Source organism: Sorex araneus, chromosome 2 (assembly GCF_027595985.1).
Source record: "Sorex araneus isolate mSorAra2 chromosome 2, mSorAra2.pri, whole genome shotgun sequence".
Classification (NCBI taxonomy): domain Eukaryota; kingdom Metazoa; phylum Chordata; class Mammalia; order Eulipotyphla; family Soricidae; genus Sorex; species Sorex araneus.
This window is the reverse complement of record NC_073303.1, coordinates 303,906,686-303,928,757: the sequence shown is the minus strand read 5'-3', so window position 1 is coordinate 303,928,757 and position 22,072 is coordinate 303,906,686.

Genomic DNA, 22,072 nt, shown 5'->3' with positions numbered 1-22,072 from the left:
GAATTAACTGGATAATCAGATATAGGCTCTGAGCCATAGTGTACATATATTTTCCCTTTCTACAATATTCTTTATATTATTCTCTTTGATGTTTTTGAAATAAAAACTCAGCACTCATGTTTTTTTAATAGATTTCTTTGTGAAGTTTGGCTCTACAGCATGTCAGAGTACTCTACATCCTTATTCAAGTTTGCTTCTTCATTACCTCCTTACTACTATGCTTTCAGTGGATTACAGCAGGTTCTCCTCAGTTGATATTGATTTTTCCCCTTAATTTAGTGCATATTACACAGCCAGTGATTGTGTAAAAGCATAAGGATCACATCATTAACTGTGCCATCTTTATACCAACTTGTGTCTAGATAAATAGAAGACCAAGGCACAGGCAGGAGCTCAATTTGCATCAGTCTGTCACCTGATTACTTTTTGCATGATCTTTCATTTGGCAATAGGCTTTTTAAAAAATTAAATCATATTTGTTATTCATATACTGAGAGAATTAATAATCTATTCTAATTTTCCTCTCAGATACGTCCCTTTTGGGTAAATAGCCATATAATTGTGTTTTGTTGCGCTCTCTCTTTTCTTGGGATACCTTTTTGCTAACAATAGATTAAAAATTTAGGAAAAGATAATGCATGATGAAGAGTAAAGATTAGGAAAACTGAATTGTTAAGTTAAATAAATTGCATAAGTCTTTGGTAGGTTGTAGGAAATAATACAAGGTTTTTTTTTTGGATATCAGTAAACTCTATACTCTGGTAACTATGAAATAAGTGCATGAATATGTGGCTTAGCTTCCTCAAATTGCAAGAGCCTATGCTGAAAATCTATGATAGTATTCTTTTCTAGTACCTTATCAAGCTCATATAGCTATTCTGAAATAAAGTGAGAACATCTGAACATCTTATTAAAATTATCATATGATAGTCTTTAAATTATGTATATTCAAAAAAGTTCAACATTAATTAGTTAGTGTAAAATTGACTTTATATCACTTTAAAAAGCCATGAAGAGATGAGGTGGCATGGGAGAATACATAGCTAGATTTAAATTGCTTAGAGATGATAAAATTTAGAATTTTTATTTCTCTCAAAATTGTCAAAAATTCACAAGTTAAAGAAAACATTGGAAGTGTCATGAAAATATAATGCTCAAGACTCCATAAATATAGCTTTCTTTATTGCATGTCTAGATTTTGTAGAAGTAAATTACTAGAATTTTATATTACTTTGACAAAGATATACTGAAAAATAACCTTAAACTACTTTTAATGTGCTTATAACTAGTACTGGAGCCACAAACCAAGAAATAAATCTCATTTATGGTGGATTTGCCAATAATATGTTTTGCTTTTTTGATCTCAAGAGTTGAGATTAAATAATATTCAGTTTGTTTTATTTAATCTTTAAAATAGTTCAAAAGAGGATTGTAATGTAGCATCATATACAATAAAATAAATATTTATATTTTTAAGTATATGTAATTTGTTGCTATCTATTTTCTGTTCTATAGGAAATACAAATATCTATTTATATGTTGGTAGATTACTAACTTATTTATACATTTATATAAAGTAATATCACCCACTTGTATAGTTTATTTTTCTTGTGTCTAGATGTTGATTTTTAGAAAAGTCACCTAGAAAAAAAAATACAATAGGAGTAGAAGTTTTGATGATACTAATAGAGGTACATATGTCTAAAGTCCAATACTACATGGCAATGAATCATTGCAGTACAACTCAGCATTTGGTTGAAGAACTTAGGTCTATTTTGACTTTTTGCTGTCAGATCAGACTGATCCAAGGCACAATATTTGGTACCGCAAGTCCCTCTATGAATGATCCCTGAGCACAAAGGCAGGGGAAAATCTTGACCATGGTCGGGTGTGGCCTCCAAAACAGACAAAAAAGTAAATTAAATTAAAAAAATCATAGTACCTTAAGCAGTCATCCAGGAAACTAAAAATCATATCCCTCATTGTTTGTGCAGTGTTGGTTAATATGTAATATCTTCATGTACAGCTAGATCTCAGATGGATGTGATAATAACCCTGTAATGCGTTAAGTTGATTTTGAGGGAAAGAAAATATCTAAGTTGAAGTCATTGTTCAATATTCGCAAGTGTTAAATGATTTAGTGTTTTGAAGTTATCATAATGAAGAATCACAGATTTAACTGAACCATCCAGTGTGGTACCTTTTGTTTTTCCATTTTTTTTAAATGACTGGGCAAAAGTTTCCTTAAGTGGGAGAATATGCCTTTAATTCAGGATTGCAAAATAATTAGTTTCTTGTTGTCCATGAACTTGAATGTCTAAAAACCTTGTTCAAACGATCAATCATGTAATACCTTGCACTGTTTCTTGGGTTCTTACCTTGTAAAGTTATTTAAGTTTTCTATTGTTTATGATTTCATATAAAGCGTATCTACAAGCAGATTGCGGTGGCAGGGAACAAGATATCCGTGTGTGCATGTCTATCTCTGTGTGTGTCACAGTGTACTCTGAACTCAGTAAATGATTTTTTAAAAAAATGCAAAGTTGAAGCATTTTGAAGTGTTTCGGAAGACTGCGTACTATAAAATAGTGAGAGCTTGCGTAATATCTGCTAAAAGAATTACTGTTGTGTAAATAAGAGAAAGGTCATATCAGATAAGCATTGAGCCCTCCCCCCCGGAAAAAAAAGTTTGAAACATAAAAATAAAAAACACAGACTTTCTGGAAAACAAATTATGAGCTAGTGAATATTAACTGGATGTGTGGGAGGAATTAGTTCACTAATTTTTTAGAACTTTCTCTCAGCACTTTGTATTCTAAATACCTAAAGTTTCAAAGCCTTGAAACTTATTACAAATATAAGGGACCCCTCAAATGTAGGTTTTACCTATGATCACTTTTTTTTCCATCAACTGCTAAATTTATTTGGAGAAATGTATATGATTTCCAGTGATGAATAATAGGTAAAATAAACAGCAGAGCAGGGCTGTTTAAGAAACATTGAAGAAACATCAAACATTTGTTTTAGACAATACTACAGAGAAAGGTGTTTCATCATAGATTTTTATGAACAAAACAATTTGGGAATTTAGCTTCAAAAAATGAAAACAATACACATGTTAATGGACAAAGGATTGCTAGGATAATTGATGTGTATTATTAGAAACAAACTCATTTTTATTAAAATATCATAACTAGGGGACAGAAGGATAGTATTGGGATTTAGATGTTTGTCTCCACATGGATAGTTCGTTCTATGAACTACAAATAATCTTCCAAGCACTGATAGGAGTGATCCCTGAGCACAAAGCCAAGTGTTAAGCCCTGAGTACTGCCACATTTGGGAACTACATTTGGCAGTGCTCAGGGAATACTCCTGGCTTTATACATGTGTAAATATTCATATAAACTCTATAAAACAATGCTATGTTAAAAATTCACAAAAATGGAATAAGTTTGAATGCTTGCACTCTCATATTTAGAGAAATTCTAAAGTAGCTCACTAAGCATAATTGTAGATTAAAAATGTTGAATGATTATAGTATTAATTATTTATATTTATTATTTGAGCAGGCACCAGTAACGATATTGGTGCCCGCTTGAGCAAATCAATGAACAACGGGATGACAGTGATACAGTGATATAGTGATTTATTATTTGAAATGTGATTAAATATAATGTTTAATATATAGATAGAAGAAGGGTACATGAGTAATAAGTAATATTTCTGAGTTTTATAAAAGTCAGCAATAATTTGAATATCAGTATTTTGTATTTTAGCTGAAATTTCATGTCCTTTCTTGTAACCTTTACAACTTTTACTCAGTATGTATCCACGCTTGAATTGGAAAAGAAGATGTAGAATTACTGAGTTAATACTAAATTAGTATTTCAGAATCACTTTTTGAGTGTTTGTAACATGAAGATTAGAAAACAGAAGATGGATAAGAGATACACATGGTTAAATATATTTATACATGTGTATCTCTTATCCATTTAACCATGTTTATCTCTTAGATAAATTAAAACAAATAAGTATTTGAATCTTCTGTTAAATTATTTGAATATGAGTTCTGGTCTTGTCAAAACAGTCTGATAAATTCTTCTTTAAAGTTCCTAATGTAGTAAATAGAAAAAAAGAGAAGCAGAGACCCTAGGAACTTGAGTTTAATGAAGAGTCTGAAGAGAATAATTAGTTCAGCAAAATAAAGGAAAAAGAATCATGGGTTGTGACATTATAAGGTAGTATTGATGCCTCTCCTGGTTATTAGAAAAAAGGTAAAGAAATGAGTACAAGAGAAAGAAGTTGTAGAATGGTTATATTTTCAGTATTACCAAATTGAGAAAACACAGGGACTGAAGAGCTAGAGCAGGTGTTAGGGCATTTCCCTGGCACCAAGCTGATCTGGGTTTGATTCCCAGCACCCCATGACCATGCACCAAGCACCACCAGGAGTAATCTCAGAGTACACAATCAGGAGTGAGCTGTGTCCCCTACAAAAAGAAAAATTGAGGAAAGTCAAAATAATTCTACCCAGAGGAAGGGAGAGTCCAATGAGACAAACTTACACAGTCATTGCTCCTGGGTACATTCTTTATGGGGTGGCTTCCAAGAATGTGTGGGTCACTCCCTAATGTGGCATTTTTAGTCATTGGATTCACTTCTCTGAAATTTGCTTCCACCAAAGAAAGCAAAATCTTTAAATGAGGTTATAATTTGGCAGCCACAAAAGGAAGGGTCAAACAAACTCTACGAAGTTTTACTAAGTCAAAGTTTTACTTTTCTACTGTTACATAAGAATTTTTTTAAAGAAATTATCATAAAGGGTATCATTTCAGGAAGCTAGAATGTATCTGTGGTTACAAAGTATCCAGCTCTGTAGCTAACTTTGTACCATGAACGCATGGGAATTCTTCACAGAGATGTTGATGAGAATTAATAAGGAACTCATCAGGTGAGTTTACAACCAGTTTTTATTTTAAGAATGTATTTGGACTGGAGTAATAGCACAGCAGGTAGAACATTTCCCTTGCACGTGGCAGACATGGGTTCGATTCTTCTATCCCTCCCGGAGAGCCCAGCAAGCTACCAAAAGTATCCCGCCAACATGGCAGAGCTTGGCGAGCTCCCCCTGGTGTATTCAGTATGCCAAAAACAGTAACAACAAAGTCTCACAATGAGACATTACTGGTGCCCACTCGAGCAAATCGATGAACAATGGGATGGCAGTGCTACCGTGCATTACTACAGAATGTATTTAATTTTTTAATGAATCACCCTGAGATAGTTACAGGTTTACAAACTTTTGTGATTAGGTTTCAGTCATGCAATGATTGAGTACCCATCCCTCTACCAGTCCCCATTCTCCACCCCCAATGTTCTCAGTAACCCTCCCGCCAGCCACCCCCACCTGACTCCCCCATCCCCTGCCTCTGTGGCAGGCACGTTCCCTTTTGCTCTCTCTCTCCTTTTGGGTGTTTTATTGTAACATCCCTCTAGCTATATGCAGCTGAGCACCAACTACTCTGAACAGCAATCCAAGGAGTCTGTCACTGAAAGCTGCAGCGCTGAGATGGTGTGTAGGGCAAAGGTACAACCTCTGAGACCAGCTGTCACAAAAGCTCTGCTTTGTATTTCTGACACTAGGTCTGATTTGGGAAGCATCAGATGAATTATATGGACCAATCGTGAAAATTCAGGAAAGAGACTATGACATCACTAAAAACTGTAAGCTTGGTCCTTCAATATACTCAGGAGAGGAGAGTCTGTGGCAGTTTGGATGGTTCCTTGTAGGGTTTCCTGGCAATCATGGTCTCTACCTAATCAAACTTGGTCTCCAGTACTCTACCCAGGGGTAGAGAGTGTTATCTTGGAAAATACTGGATCACAAAAATCTTCCTGTTCATTCTGTTCCTATCAATGTTACAGATTATCATAAACAGATAATTTGGATAAAATCAATATTGTATGCTTCATATGACTCTTTTTTCTCTCTTCTCCAAGATGTGAGCTATTAAAATTGCTAATCTGTCCAAAGGTAAGAGAAAACTATTTGAGATTTATTGAAGTAATTTTTATGTAGTATGTAATAATAATTTGTAAAACATTTATATCCATTATAATAATATTTACCCAAAATATGCCAAATATTGATTATTTATAATCAAGGGAATGTCAGTTTTATTTTTTTACCACTGTTTTAGGTTTATTGAACATATGCTTCCTTTTGGACATGATACAAAGTCCGTGTATACACTGGACAGTATGAAATGAAAGTATAGAAAACATATAAAAAATGTATATATATGTATATATGCTTCCCTCTGGATATGATACAAAGTCCATCTGTACATTGAATAGAATACAAAGAAAGGAAAAAAACATAAAAATATAAACTATGTTTTATTTTGTATTTTGAAGTGTGACTTGACTTACTGTAAAAAAAATAAAACTATTTCCGAAAAAAGTATCTTGAAACAAAAATTGTTCATTATATCTACTTTAATCTTAGAAAATCCCTGCATGTTGTTTAAAAAAAAACACCATAATTTAGTGTTTTCTGTTGGTTGTTTTTTGGAACATTTTGAACTCTTTTATGAAGAATTAATAAGAGACATTTTAATTTTCCTTAGTATTTTCCTCCACTGCTCTGCCCCACCTCCAGCCTCCTTTTTCTTTGGCAAATCAGCAGGACTCTTGCCATGGGCCTCATTCTTTTTATTCTTTTCTTTTTCCTTATTTTTTTAAATTTTAAAAAAAATTAATTAGTGAATCATCATGAGGGTACAGTAACAGATTTGCACATTTTCGTACTTGTGTTTCCCTCATACAATGTTCACGCACCCATCCCTCCACCAGTGTTCATTCTTTGTATTCTTATCTCTGGCTTTTCTCTTAATTTACTCTTCCTCCAGGAACAAACCCACCAGTCACACTCACTTACTTTGCTGCAAACTATATTGTTGTTATAAGGGAGCTAGAAATTCTCTGCCTAATGCTCCCCTATCATGTTTCCTGGCCTGTGGAGGTGTCTGGTTCCAGAATCTTCCTTGGAAACTGTGGGTAGGGATTGGAAAGGATGATCAGACAAGGCTTAGAGGACACAGCTGGTATCTAGTTGTAGGCCAGACTTCTATTTCCTTGGTTTATAAAGAATATGGGGTGAACCTGAGGTCCAAATTATTTTTGTGGTTGTCTTTATAAATGATAGTAGTGGGCGCTTAATTTTGATTTTACAGAGATAAATACAAAAACTTTTTTTTTAATAAAATGTAACATTAACTTGTGCTTAAATGAAGGGGAGTTAGGGATTCATCATATAACTCTTTATGATAAAGGAATTCATTTTAAAATTGCATTCCTCAGATTGATATTGAGAAGGGGACTGCTGAATCTAATTAGATCTTTATGTTCAGCTTCTCCAGGAAGCTCACACTGCTTCCCCAAACAATTGAACCAGTTTGTGTTCCCCTTAATAGTTCACTTATTTGATTTTTATCTACAGTCTTTTCAACACTTGATTTTTCAGTTCTCTTTGGTAGAAGTGATTCTCACTGGTCCAAGGTGGCATTTCACTAGTTTTAATTTTCATTTCCTGATAATTAGTGATGATCATTCTTTCATATTCCAATAAGCTATTTGAATATCCTCTTTGAAATAGTTTGTATTCAAAATTTCTTTCAATTTTAGCAATATTTTTGTCATTTCTTTGGGATATTTTGAGGGGGAGGGGCAGTGATTTGGACCACTCTCAATGGGACTCAGGGTTACTCCTTGCTCTCTGATCAAAGATCAATTCTGACTGTCATATGGGTTACCAGGGATCAAACCCAGATCAGTCATATGCAAAGCAAGCACCCTACACCGCACCATTTCTCTGGATAGTGGAGGGTCATTATTGTGGTTAAATTGTGTGAATTCATCACAATAACTTGCCTATTACCCCCTTTAGGACCTACTATGTAAAAAATATCTTTTGCTTATGTTTTCTTTGTAGAAGAGAAAAAATTAATTTAATGTATTCATAACTGTTTAGTTTTACTTTCTTTTTTTCTTAATCCCCAAAAAATCTCCTAACAGTTATCATGAATTGTGTCCCCTACGTTATCTTCTGTGCATTTAGTGATTTGTGGACTTTGTCATAAAATAAATTTTATTACTTGTGGACTTATTTCTGTATTTTAATTAGCTGTGCGTACTTTTTAATTTCATAACGTACAGTTTTAACTACTGTTGCTTTGAAGTATACATTAAAGTCAAATAGAATGAGGTTTCCAATTTTACTTCTCATCCTTAAGATTATTATAGCAATTTGAGTTCTTTTATGATTCCATATAAATTTTAGTAAATATTTTCTGTTTTAGTAAAATGGAACTTTAGTAAAATGGAACTTAAAATTGATTGGACTGTATTAAAACTGTATATTTACATGGTCAAGTGGGCATTTTGACTGTATTGATTCTCCCCAGTCATGGTAAAGTAATGCATTCCCACCTTTCAATGTTTAGATTTATGACTTTTAACAGTCCCTGTATATAGGTCTATCACCCAATTTGTCAAATGTATTTCTTTGTATTTTATTTTTTGATTTTGTAAATTTTGTAATTTTGGGAAAAAAATGGCTTTTTAAAAATTTTTTCTCTTCTATTTAGTTTCTTCTTTGCATATTAGAGTACAACCAATTTTTGTATATAACTTTTTTAGTGCTCATTGTTTCTATAGCTTTTTAGTCATCTTTAGGGGATATATCACATTTAAATAATTATAATGCCACCTTTTTCCAATCTGATATTTTCCCCTTTTTTATTAGGTTGATTTTGTTGTTTGGGGAGCCACACCCTTCAGTACTCAGGGCATACTCCTGGCTCTTTACTTAGGGATCATTCTTAGCAGGTCTCAAGGGACCATATGGAATGCTGGGTACCTATCCCAGGTTGGCTGCATGAAATGGAAGCGCCCTACAATCGGTACTCTCCCTCTCGCTCTCTCTCTCTCTCTCTCTCTCTCTCTCTCTCTCTCTCTCTCTATCTCTATCTCTCTCTCTCTCTTTACATATATATATGTACATATATATTTTAAAATATATATAAAATATATTTATTTTATCTCTTATTTAAATTTCTCTTAAGACTGCAGTAATGGGGAGATCACTCAAAAGACTGGAGCACATGCTTTATAAATGAGTTGCTCAGTTTCTGTTTTCTGTCGCTGTTTCCTAAACACTATTAACACTCCCCTGAGTACAGCCATACCGGACCCCAATACAAGCCAAAGAAAAACCTCATATTAAATAGAGGTGGTGACAGCATATAGACTTATTTTGATGCTGCTTTAAATGCATAAAGCCTTCAGCTGTTCACTATTTACTGTATCAGTCATCTGTTTTAGTATATGGCCATTATGCTTAGTTTTGATCTTTCTTCCTCCATTTTATTGAGAGATTTTGCTATAAACAGCTGTTGAATTTTGTCAAATATATTCTTAGCATGTATTGGTATGTGGTGATTGTTTTTCTTTTGTTAGTATAGAGCATACTTTAATTTGCATAGTTAACCATGATTAAGCTATAGATTTATTTGTATGTGACATAGCTCTCTGAATTAGGATTCACAGTGACTGTAGCACTGTAGCACTGTCACCCGTTGTTCATCGATTTGCTCTAGTGGGCATCAGTAACATCTCCATTGTGAGACTTGTTACTGGTTTTGGCATATCGAATATGCCACTGGTAGCTTTCCAGGCTCTGCTCTGAGGGCAGGATCTGCTCGGAAGCTTGCCAGGCTCTCTGAGAGGGACGGAGGAATCGAACCCCGATCAACTGCGTTCAAGGCAAACGCCCCACCCGCTGTGCTATCGCTCCAGCCCATGGACACATAATAGGTACCTGAAAAAAAAAAATGGAGCAAAGCAAAGCGCAGTTTTCATGATGGACAGTTTGGGTGAAGGAAGGGCAGCGACTGAAATTACTGGGAAGCGAAATCCATGACTACTCCTTCACCAGATGCAAGAACGCATTCATGCCAGCTGCCAGTGAGGCAGCGCTTGATCCAAAGCACCTTCGTCTGACACTAAGGAAGCAGGGCTGGACACAGTTCAGCAGACGCTGGCAGAGCAGAGGGTTAGTGGCCACCTCTATCCCACAGCCCCCAGAGAAAGTCAGAGCCTCAGGAGAGGGCTATGATCACCACCGGTACTGCGGAAAGGTCAAAACACTCTGCAAGACCTGACTTGCCATATGATCTTGGGCAAGAGAATATCTTCATTCAAAAAAAAAAAACAACCCTTCAGTGACAGTACCTTTACAAAGTTGTAAATATTCCTTCGTCATATTTTTGGATAATTTTAAAGAGCGTGATATTATGTTACTAAAAGATTTGGTAAAATTTACTGGTAAACCTAGTTGTTTTAGGCATTTTTTAGGGAGATTTTTATTGTTATTTTAATGTTCATACCTGTGACTCATTGATTCATATTTTATTTTTGTTGTTTCAATATCGCATTTATCTAAAAAGTTTTAACTTTCTAGGTTATTAATCTAGATTTTGTTTTAAAGGTTTTTTAGTTTGTAGTATTCTCTTGTAATCTTTTTTTTTATCTGGTTATTCAATGTAATTCTTTTATTTCTATTTATATTTGGGCTTTTCTTTAATTTTCTGAATATGCCCAGCTAAATAAAGGCTTATGACTTTTTTTTTCTTTTCGCGTCACACCCAACGATGCACAGGGGTTATTCCTGGCTTTGTACTCAGGAATTACTCCTGGTGGTGCTTGGGGGACCATATGGTATGCTGGAAATTGAACCCGGGTCGGCTGCATGCAAGGCAAATGCCCTACCTGCTGTGCTATCATTCCATCCCCAAAGACTTAGGGATTTTATTTATTACTGGGGACTTACAAAGAACTCCTAGTTTCATTGAATTTCAGCATTTTATTTATCATTTATTTCTATTTATTTTTATTATTTCTTATCTTTTAATTATCTGCTTGCATTTGTCTTAACTTTTCTTTATTTAATAATACAAATGACTAGGTGTTTTTGCTATGCATGTAAATAATTTACTTGTTAATTTTATAGTTTCTTTTCGAAAACTTATACCACTTTGTTTTTACTAGTACCATTTTTTATGACCCATAAATTCAAATAGCCCATTTTAATTATTTATATCCAGATATTTTTGAGTTGCTGCTTTAATTTTCTTATTGACCCGGTGATATTTGAAAAGTATAGTAACTTTACACATATTTGAATTTTTCCCAATTTTTTGTAGTTAGCTTCAAATTTTATAACAATATTATCAGAAATAAATAAACATTTGGTGGGATTTTAATATTAATAAATTTATTGATATGTTTTTGCTATTGCAACATCCATCCTTGACATTTTTCCGTGTGCATTTTTAAAAAATATGTAAATTTAGCTACTTTATTACCTTTAGTTTTTAGATTATTTTTTAGTTTTTATAATTATATCATGTATTGGACAATGTTTGGGTTCATTTTTTATTTTTTTTGCGAGTATTTAAGTCTCATTTATTTGAATGTTTAATTACTTCCTCCAGCCAGGAAAGTTCATTCACAACTTTTATCATATTTTTTTATAAGACTCAACTTCTTTTTTCTCTCAGTTATATTTTAAGTGTCATCATCATCCTCACTGTCATCCCGTTATTTATAGATTTGCTCAAGTGGGCACCAGTAATGTCTCCATTCATCCCTGTCGCATGCTAGTGTAGCCCATTGGCATACTGGGGGCTCTTTCAGATCAGGGGAATGAGGAACCATTGTTGTTACTGCTTTTGGCATATCGAGTACACCACGGGGAGGTTGCCAGGCTCAGCCGTGAATAAAGTAAATAGAGATAATTTTTCTATTCAATAAATTCACTTAGACATTAGGGAAGAAAGAGAGGAATACATTTTAATAAAGAATACAGACTTCTCTAGAGAGTTAAAAGCAGAAAAGAGAAATCATGTTCAAGGGAGAACATGGGCTTCAAAGAGCAAATAAGTGAGATTTGTGTTCACTCCAGGAAAGGGTCATGCGAAAACAAGCCGGCAAAGAAGCAAGCAAAAACGCATAGTGAGGGACTAGCTTAAGGGAGCTCAGAGGCTTCAAAGAGCAAGTGCCTTATCTCACGTCTCCTCAAGCTTTTATTACCGATGTTCTGTTATACTTTAATTGTACAAGTGTTATTAACTATTTGCTCTTTACTTTTCATATTTTCCACTGCTTTACTTTTTAGTATGTCAATTGTATTGACTATTTACTCTTAAGCTCCCTTATTGGGCTGGAGCGATAGCACAGAGGTTGGGCGTTCGCATTTCACTCGGCAGACAGGAGTTAGATTCCTCTGCCCCTCTCAGAGAGCCCGGCAAGCTACCGAGAGTATCACGCCCGCGCGGGAGAGCCTGGCAAGCTACCTGTGGTGTATTGGATATGCCAAAAACAGTAACAATAAGTCTCTCAATAAGAGACGTTACTGGTGCCTGCTCGAACAAATTGATGAGCACCGGGATGACAGTGACAGTCACAAGCTCCCTTATTACAGTGGTTGTCAAAGCTGACTGTCCATTAGACTCGCCCTTAAAAAGTTGAAAGCACCCGTGGAGATTATTCTGAAGTAATTATCTTGTCCTCAACCATGTTATTAGGAAAATGAGAAAGAAACTTGGGATTTTAAAAACTCTCCAGGCGATTAGCGTAAGAAAGTATGAGAGCCTCTGCTCCATTGTATCCTTTAAGCTTAGCCTTGGCATTTTTTAAATCAGTTCTTTCTATTTGAAACCTTTTGATATGTTCTCTGTCTCTAGCACAGCGGGTGGGGCACTTGCCTTGCACATGGCTGATTCAGGTTCGATTCCTCTGTCCCTCTCAGAGAGCCTGGCATGCTACCTGTGGTGTATCTGATATGCCAAAATCAATAACAAGTCTCACAATGGAGACGTTATTGGTGCCCACTCGAGCAAATCGATGAACAACAGGTCAACAGTGCTATAGTGCATTATAAATCTCATTTTGTTTGTTGATTGTTTTTCTTGTTTAATTTAAAGTTGATAAAACTTGTTGCAATTCTTCTTCCAACAAGGAACCCATTTCCATTATATTAGAATTTTCCCCAGGTTTTTTGTTAATTTTGCTGTTTTTGCTCCATTGTTTGTGGCCAGCTATTCTGTTTCCTTGTTATGTTATGATTATATATAAATTTTATGTTTTGAGTTGAGCAGCTATCTTTATTTAACTTGTAGAGGTCTTATGTCTGAATTGAGGCTGCTGATTGTCCTCCCAATTCATTGATCCAGGAAATTATGGTATCTGTGGCTCTTACTGACAGTCTTTATCTGGTTAGATGGTTTGAGATCTAGTTTGAGATCAGCTGTAATAAAGGGTTACAGCTGAGATCATGTGGAATAGAGCATTTACTTTTGGAGGATTCTACAAAATTCAGGTCCCCAAGAGACTACTAGTGTCTTAGCTAAGTGGGGCAAGATCTATGACTTCCTTCCCCTCTAAGCCAGTTTCACAGATTGGATTTTCCCAATTGTTTCAAATGCTTTGAATTATGTTATTCCTCAGCTAGTGTCTTGTCCAAACCGATAGATTCTTCTGACAAATGTTATACAGGCAAGTGGACTTACAGAACAGTGACTAAGAACTGTAGGTTTAGACTGTGGTCAGGATAATAGGCAGGTAAATACAGGAATAGGGATTCTCAAAGTGTACAAGTGTCATTATAATGCTGCTTTATTACATCCAGATATGGCTCTAGAGACGCCAACAACCACAGGGGTATTTGGTACCTGGGTATTGACCCAGGTATCCCCAGAACTGCAGGATCCGAGCAGCATCGCCTCCTTGAGCCATTGCACTGACCTGGCAGTCTGATTGACAGAGAATCCCCCAGGCGGGTTCCTTGGACTTCCTGAGTACCACTCAGAGACCCTTCTCCCAAAGAAAAGTACAAATTTTTTTTTGACACACCAGCATTTCAAACTGATTTGTGTAAGACAAAAATCTTCATTCTGTATATCTCACAAAATGTTATTAAAAAAAAATAAAATGTGTGGACTAGAGCAATAGTTACAGTAGTTAGGGCACTTGCCACGCATATGCAGCCAAAGATGGCTCTATCCTCAGCACCCCATACGGTTCCCTAAGTCTCCTCAGAGGTAATCTCTGAGAGTCAAGAGTAAACTCTGAGCATGTCCAGATATGGCTCAAAAACATAATAAAAAATAAAATAAAAATTTTGAAATGTAAATGTTCATTTTGTGTCAACAGGACCTTTGCACTAGAAAAATGTTGCTAGGATAACAATGTCCTGAAATACACGCACCAAGATTAGAGAGAAATGAACAGTATCTGAATTTTTGCTTGCTGTTTTTGATAAGATGGGATGCTATTTTTACTGTTTTAATGATTTTTATATCATAGTCATATATTTTATCAGGAAATTTGTTTATTTCTATTCTGGGGGTGGAGGCTCCCATTAGATTTGGAGCTGCTCCAACCCTGTGGTGCTGGGGATTACCCAACAGCCTTAGTGGTGGATGGGGACTTTCTAGAGTCACATCCTCCAAAAATGGAGGAGGGGAAGGGACCTTCAGACATTCTGGTGATTGAACCAAATTTAGCTATGTGCCAAGTGTATACCTTCAGCTCTATACTCTCTCTTTCCAACTCTCATGAGTTAAATTCTCTTACTGGTCTACCTGTGTGACAGTTGCATAGCAATGATTTTTTTTTTGACCACATAAACCACTTAAAGACCAATTGTGGTGAGTAACCTCTAACCAGAAATGGGATACTTCAGATTATTTAATAATACGCTTTTGCAGTAGGTACTATTGATTATTCATTTTGATTTAGACAAGTGGTTTCCTGGGCCTGGTAATTGAGTAGGCAACAATGTAAAAGCTTGGGACGTTCTTAAAGGAAGAGGAAGCTCTTCACCAGAGCTATTCTCAGATTATTTGTCCAGTGGCAATTCTGAGTATTAGTGTATTATATGCTTTTCTTAGATGAAGTCATCAGAAGCACTCGCTGCTTTGTAAAGTATTTTACTAATAGATGTACATAGTCTTTGCCCATAAAGCAATATAAAACTAAAATAACAATTCTCATTGAAAACTGGTTATTTTACAACAAATTTATACCTATGGCTTGCTTTGTTATAAAGAAAACACAAATAATGATATTATTTCAGACCATTTACTTATTTGCAAAAAGGATTACATCAATCCTGAGTTTTTCCAAATGTTATTATACACATAAGACAACACAGAATGCATAATTTAATAAGACTTTTATATTTGCATGGAGGCGATTGAATTGTGCAGATGAAAGATACACTTGAGCCCATTCAGATTCAGAATGCTGTTATCTTTATCCTCAAATAAGTTATTTAGTTTAACAATAGCTTTTCTTTATAAGAAAGAAAATTGTGCTTGGAAGTATTTAATGTCTAATAATAAATGATTCTAATTCAATATTCAATTATAGTTGCTGAGCAACTGCATAAGACAGTGAAAAATCCCAGTTCCAGACTAATAAGAAGCGTAGTTTGTTGTAGTTGGGAAGGTATTATTTTCCTTTTCAAGTTAAAGTGCATGGAAAACTTGTTTTTATAAAATTTTTAGTTTTAGTGTTTGATAACAAACAGATTACACGCAGAGAATAGCTTTCTGCCCAATGTGTTTACTCTGATAAATACTCAAAACATTTTATAAAATGATAGAAACAATTTTATTTGACTTTCTTGAACTTAGCTGTATTAAACAAACATTAGGTTCACAAAATAGAATTATTGACTCACATCAATTCAAACCAAAAAACGGATTATAATCCTGTCAATTATCCTTTACATTCAGACCTTATTAATAAAGAGTGAGGAATGAGGAATAAGCAATAGACAAGGGGCTGGAGCAATAGCACAGCGTGTAGGACATTTCCCTTGCATGTGGCCGACCTGGGTTCTATTCCCAGCATCCTATATGGTCCCCTGAGCACCACCAAGAGGAATTTCTCCGTTCAGAGCCAGGAGAAAGAGAGATATATGAGTTCAAGAGAGAATCCAGGCTGGAAAGAGCAAACTTAGTTTTTATTTTAATATACTTTAATTTTAATAGCACATGCAAACTTAATAAGACAGTAATTAACCCCATCAAAGCTTGATTTACTTATATGGCTTATATGGCCTATTTTATACTAAACTTAATTTGGGACACATTATGTGCTTTCAGTTTTGTTACCTGTACTTTGTTCCTTCCTCTTGAGCTGTATGCCAACTCCCCACCTCACTGAAAAGTAGCAGAGTCGTGATAACTTAGAGAGCTCATTAGAGACTCCAAGCTATTATCTGCAAATAGGTACAACTGATCTCTCTGTTTTGTTTTGTTTTCATTGTTATCCCCTTTTTTTGGGGGGGGGGACTCTGGCAGTCCTCTGGGCTTAGTCCTGACTCTGGGCTCAGGAATCACTCCTGACTGACTGAAGAGGACCATAACAGGTGCTTAAGATTGAATCCAAGTCAGCCACGTAAAATCTATTCTATGAGATAAGTATATTCTGAGAATAGTCTGATGCCCCCAAAAGGTATTTATTTCTCCATTTAATTTTAATAAAAGTTATTCATGGACAATCAATGAGTTAATTTCCTACTCTATTTTTAACCTTCGTCAGTGCTTGTCACACAAACACGATAATAGAAACTGCTATAAAATATAGAATTCATTTGTGTTTAATAATTCTGAATAACTGGGGGTTTTAGATCTATATTCTTGACTAGACATACTACTTTAAGAGGCCACAGAGCTACTATAGTAAGACATTGTTCTTTACATGGATGACCCCAGGTTAAGTCCCTGGAATCTTTTATTGTCCTGTGAGTCACATCCGAGATGATTCCTGATGACAGAGCCAGGTGTGCTGCCTCACTTCCCCCAAGTAGAACATTGTTCTTGAAGCACTTATCCTATTAATTAAATTCAACGGTCAATAATGAAAACAGGTTATGTCTTTAGATATTCATAAAGTCTTAAAATACTTGAAGCATTTGAACTAAAATTTTTGACACAAGAATATCGACACTTTATTAGTTTTGCTGGTGACATAATTTTTAGCTACTTAATAGTTAGAATTCAATTAATAGATGAGGCTTATAGGAAACAGGAGTGTGTATTAACTTAAAACTCACAACAAAAATGAATAAGTGGCACTCTAATTAGTCAATAATGCTAACATAAAAATTGACTGACAAACTCATGTTTAAAATAAATTTTGATTGATTAAAATTCCCAGTAAATTATAGGTAGATTAGAAATGGCATTAAAAGGTTTTAAAACACATTGAAATAATAAGAACACAAATGATAGTCTTTGTTGTTTTTCTACATCTTATAATTCTGGTACTTCTTCATAGAAAAATTACTGATAATTGCTGTAGAAAATCATTTAATATAAATTAAAATGTACCATCAGTCTTATTAAGAGAGTTCACTTAACATTCCCTTTGTTCTCTTAGTAATATAAATTGTATAACGTAATAGTTTTACATTATGTTCACAGGGTTATGCAACAATCACTACAGTTTAATTTGAATGCAGTCACCCTTCAAAATAGATGTCACCAGTATTCTTCACCATGCATCCTCCCATCTAGATCCAGCCAACCCTGGGAAAGTCTCAGTCTAATTTAACATCAAGAGATGTGCCAATTTAGATATTTCACATTTATATAATTATATAGTATACCTTCAAGTGACTTTTTACATAATGTAATATTCAAAAAAATATTCACTTTATATGAAATAGTAGCTCTTCAGTATTTCAATTAATAAAAATTAATACATTGTCTGAAGGTACCACTTTTTCTTTATCATTAGCCATTGTAAATTTTGAACATTATTTCACATATTTTAAAGACACATGAACATTTGCGTACAGACTTTATCTCAGAACATATATTATTCTTCCTCTTAAATGCATATCAAGGAAATTAAATCATATCATTGTTTTTAATTGAATGTTTTAAGAATATGACAAACTGCTTTCAAATGTGATTACATTATTTGACACCCCATATGTATGAAGCAATGTATAAGATTTCTGATTTCTCCATTTATTCCTCATGTTGTATATTATTGCATATCGTTGTATGCTGTATGTTATTGTATGTTGTATGTTATTGCATATTGCAGCCATTCTACTAAATAATAAGTTTATTTTATACTTGAATTGTGACAGTTATAAGAGTCATTTTCTCATTTCCCCTAAAACTAATTTTCATCATTTTATCTTTCCATGCAATAATATTCATAGAAAAATATCTGTTCTGATATTTAATTTATTTAAATATTGGGATTTATTTTATTATCAATGATTTGCAGTCTTTTCTTTTTTAAATTCTCAGGTTCAGATAATATGGCTATCATAGTGTTTACATTTATAATATTTTCCCCAGGACACTACATCATTGTCCTTCTGTCAACTCTGGTCCTATCACCATTTCTTCTCCACTGTATATTGATAAATTCTGTAATCTGAGGCCAACTATTTGTCATAGTTTATATTGTCTATTCACTATTATCTCTCTAAATATTCCAGAGATGACAGATTATCAAGTATTTGCTCTTATTCCTCTGACTCCATTTCACTCAACATGATTTTCTCCAGTTTTGTCCATGTTGTAGAAAACTACCTGTTTTCAGAAAGATTACTTTGTATGTTCTGTACATAAGTGCTTTGCTATAGGTCTATTGTATATCTCTCTACAAATTTATCTGATGAAGAGAAAATCCTAGTAAATAGCATTTGAAATGAAAGTGGAGGTTACAGATTCTACAAAAAAAAAATGCAAAAGATTCTAAGACTACTAAGAAATTTGATTTCATTAAGTTGGAGAACCTGGAATTGATGAATGAATTACTAAATCGTACAATCTATGAGCTGGAAGAAAGTACTGGGTTCCATGCATTTATTTTCCCTGTGTTCTGCTTACCCCTAGTGAATCCCTAGGCCACATATGGTCCACTGAGTACCACTAGAGGGCACTACTGAACACAGCCAGGAACAGCCCCTTAGCACCATCAGATGTGACATCAAAAGCACAGTAGCACTGTAGCACTATCCTCCCATTGTTCATTGATTTACTCGAGTGGGCACCAGTAACATCTCCATTGTGAGACTTGCTGTTACTGTTTTTGGCATATCGAATAGGCCACGGGGAGCTTGCCAGACTCTGCCAAGCAGGCAGGATAGTCTTTGTAACTGCCGGGCTCTCTGAGAGGGATGGAGGAATTGGAGCTGCTTCTGCCACGTGAAAGGCAAATGCCCTACCCACTGTGCTATCGCTCCAGTCTGAAATAAGATAATATAAACCAAAGTAAGATAAAATTAAACAAAGAATCTACAGGACTAATACATCCCTATCAGATATGCAATTTACATTTTTCTATCCTTACTTGGACTCTTTTTACTTTCCTCATTGTATTAAAGTTTTCAAATTATATAATAAAATTCACTCTAAACTTTTTCTTTTTCCTCCCTTCTTTCCTCCCTTCTTTCCTCCCTCCCTCCCTTCCTCTTTCTCTCCCTTCCTTCCTTCCTTCCTTCCTTCCTTCCTTCCTTCCTTCCTTCCTTCCTTCCTTCCTTCCTTCCTTCCTTTCCCTCTTCAATTTACTTTTTCTGTTTTAAAGAAACATTGCCCAAAAGCGGTTCCCAAATTTATTTTTCCTCTCACTTTTTTTTAAAGAAAAGAAAATACTCACTACACCCTGGAAATGTATGTACTTTAAGCAAACAAACACAAAATATTTCCAGTTGCAACCAAGGGTAATATTGCTCTATGGACCATTCCAATATTCCACACTGGGAAATACTGCCAAGATTCTGGAAATTTACCAAAATGTTTTCTTCTAAGATTTTTATAATTTTAGTTTTCTCAAGTGTGAACTAATCCATAATGACCCAATTTCTGTGTACATTTAAGTAACACAAAAGTAATCACATTTATTCTTTTGAATGTGGATATTCATTTGTGTTGGTAGTATTTATTGAAAGACTATTTTGCCCATTGTATGTCTTGTCATTCTCATAAAAATGAGTAATAAAATTTCTCAAATTTTCAGTTTCATTTTCTCCTCTGTTTACATTTTCTTCAGCACCATATGACCTTGATAATTGCATCTTTAAGTATTGGGATTGGGATGTATATGTCACATAACTTTATTCTTTCCTGTTTTCTCCTCTTTTTGAGAGGCTCTCTCACAGAAATACTCCCAGAAATTAATAGGATTGGTCTAAAAGTTCAGGCCAGCAATGATTTGACACTGGAGCAACTAATGGTACTCTGAGTTGTCCTGGAGATTAAATTCTGAACCTTCATATGCACAAATCATGTGCTCCAGCCTTTGAACTAAGCTCCAGCTTCTGTTCTTCACTGTGATGTCTTGACTATTGTTATCTATTAAATATCCATGTGACTTTTAGCATCAACTTCTTGATTTCTTGCTAGAAAGAGAGTCTTGGGAGGAAACACTTGGAATGCTGAGAGGAATTGCTGTGAATCTTTACCTCAGTGTGGGGATTATTGTCCATAGAACAAACAAAATGAGATCCACATGGGATGAATTTCCATTTATGTGTACCTGTCAACAGTATTTTGCAGTTCTCAGCATGTTTTTCACCACATTTGTTAAGCTAATTCATATTTTATCAGTTTGCAACTATTTTAAGTGACAATGTTTCTTAATACTAACAAATATACCTATCACTATGTTAAAATATTACCGATGGGTGGGCAATGGATTGGGCCCCACTCAGCTGCGGTGATTCATGATTACTCCTGGCCTTGGGCTCATGGATCATACCTGAAGGAACTTGGGGCCTGTATGGGGCGCTGAAGATAGAAACTGGCTTAAAGGCCTACAAGGCAAGTTCTTAACCACTGCACTATCATTTCAATTCTGAAATATCGTTGATTGTTTTATAGTGAATCTTGTATCTTCTCATTTTGATTATTGTTAATTACATATAGCAGGTATTTTAGTGAATTCTTTCAGATTTTCTATATGCAAGATCTTGCCAAAAACAGTAACAAGTCTCGCAATGGAGGCGTTACTGATGTCCACTCAAGCAAATCGATGAGCAATTAGATGATATTGATACAGTGATGTGCAAGAACATGTTATCTATAAGTAGAAGTAGTTTTACATCTTTTATTAATATCATCAATTTTTGTTCCTGATTATATGGAGAAGCATTCAGGCTTTTTTCAACTAAATATTTATTAAAGTAATATTTACTGATTTACTCATAATGCCATCTACCAGATTTAGAATAGTATTAATTATTGATAAATAACCAACCTCTTTATATTAGTTGCTAGTATTTTGAGAATTTAAACCATAAAATCACAGTATATTTTTGTCAAATAAACACTTAATTACAAGAGTGTGTAAATTTAGTTGCTTTTTTGTTTTCATTTTGCTTTGGGTCCACACTTGCTATGCACAAGGCTTACTCCTAGCTCTGTACTCAGGGATCACACCTGGTGGTACTCAGGGGACAATATGGGGTACGGGAATTCGAACTCAGGTTGGTCCTGTGTAAGGCTGTACTATCTCTCCAAACCTCTATTTTATTTCTCATCAAGATGTCTTATGGGATCTAGGAATCTAAATTTATTCTATAGCATCTGAATACAGTTGATTGTTGGTTTAGAAGAAAATCTTAAATTAAAATTTTCAGCTCTTTTCTAAACTCATTTATTTATTTATTTATTTTTAGTTTGGGGGTTATACCCAGTGATGCTTAGGGCTCACTCCCAGCTCTGCATTAAGAAATTATTCCTGGTGGTGCTCAGGGGACCATGTGGAATACCAAGGATCAAAGCCAGATTGGGCATATGCAAGTGCTTTGCCTTCTGTACTCTCTCCAGCCCCCGCAATTTCAGCTCATTTCTTTGCCACTGTTTGATAATTTGATCTGCGAATATAGTTACCTACATTTAAAAACACATCAGCTGACATATTATTTAGTATTTTCATACTTGATATTTTCTCTTATAAGTTCTTATTA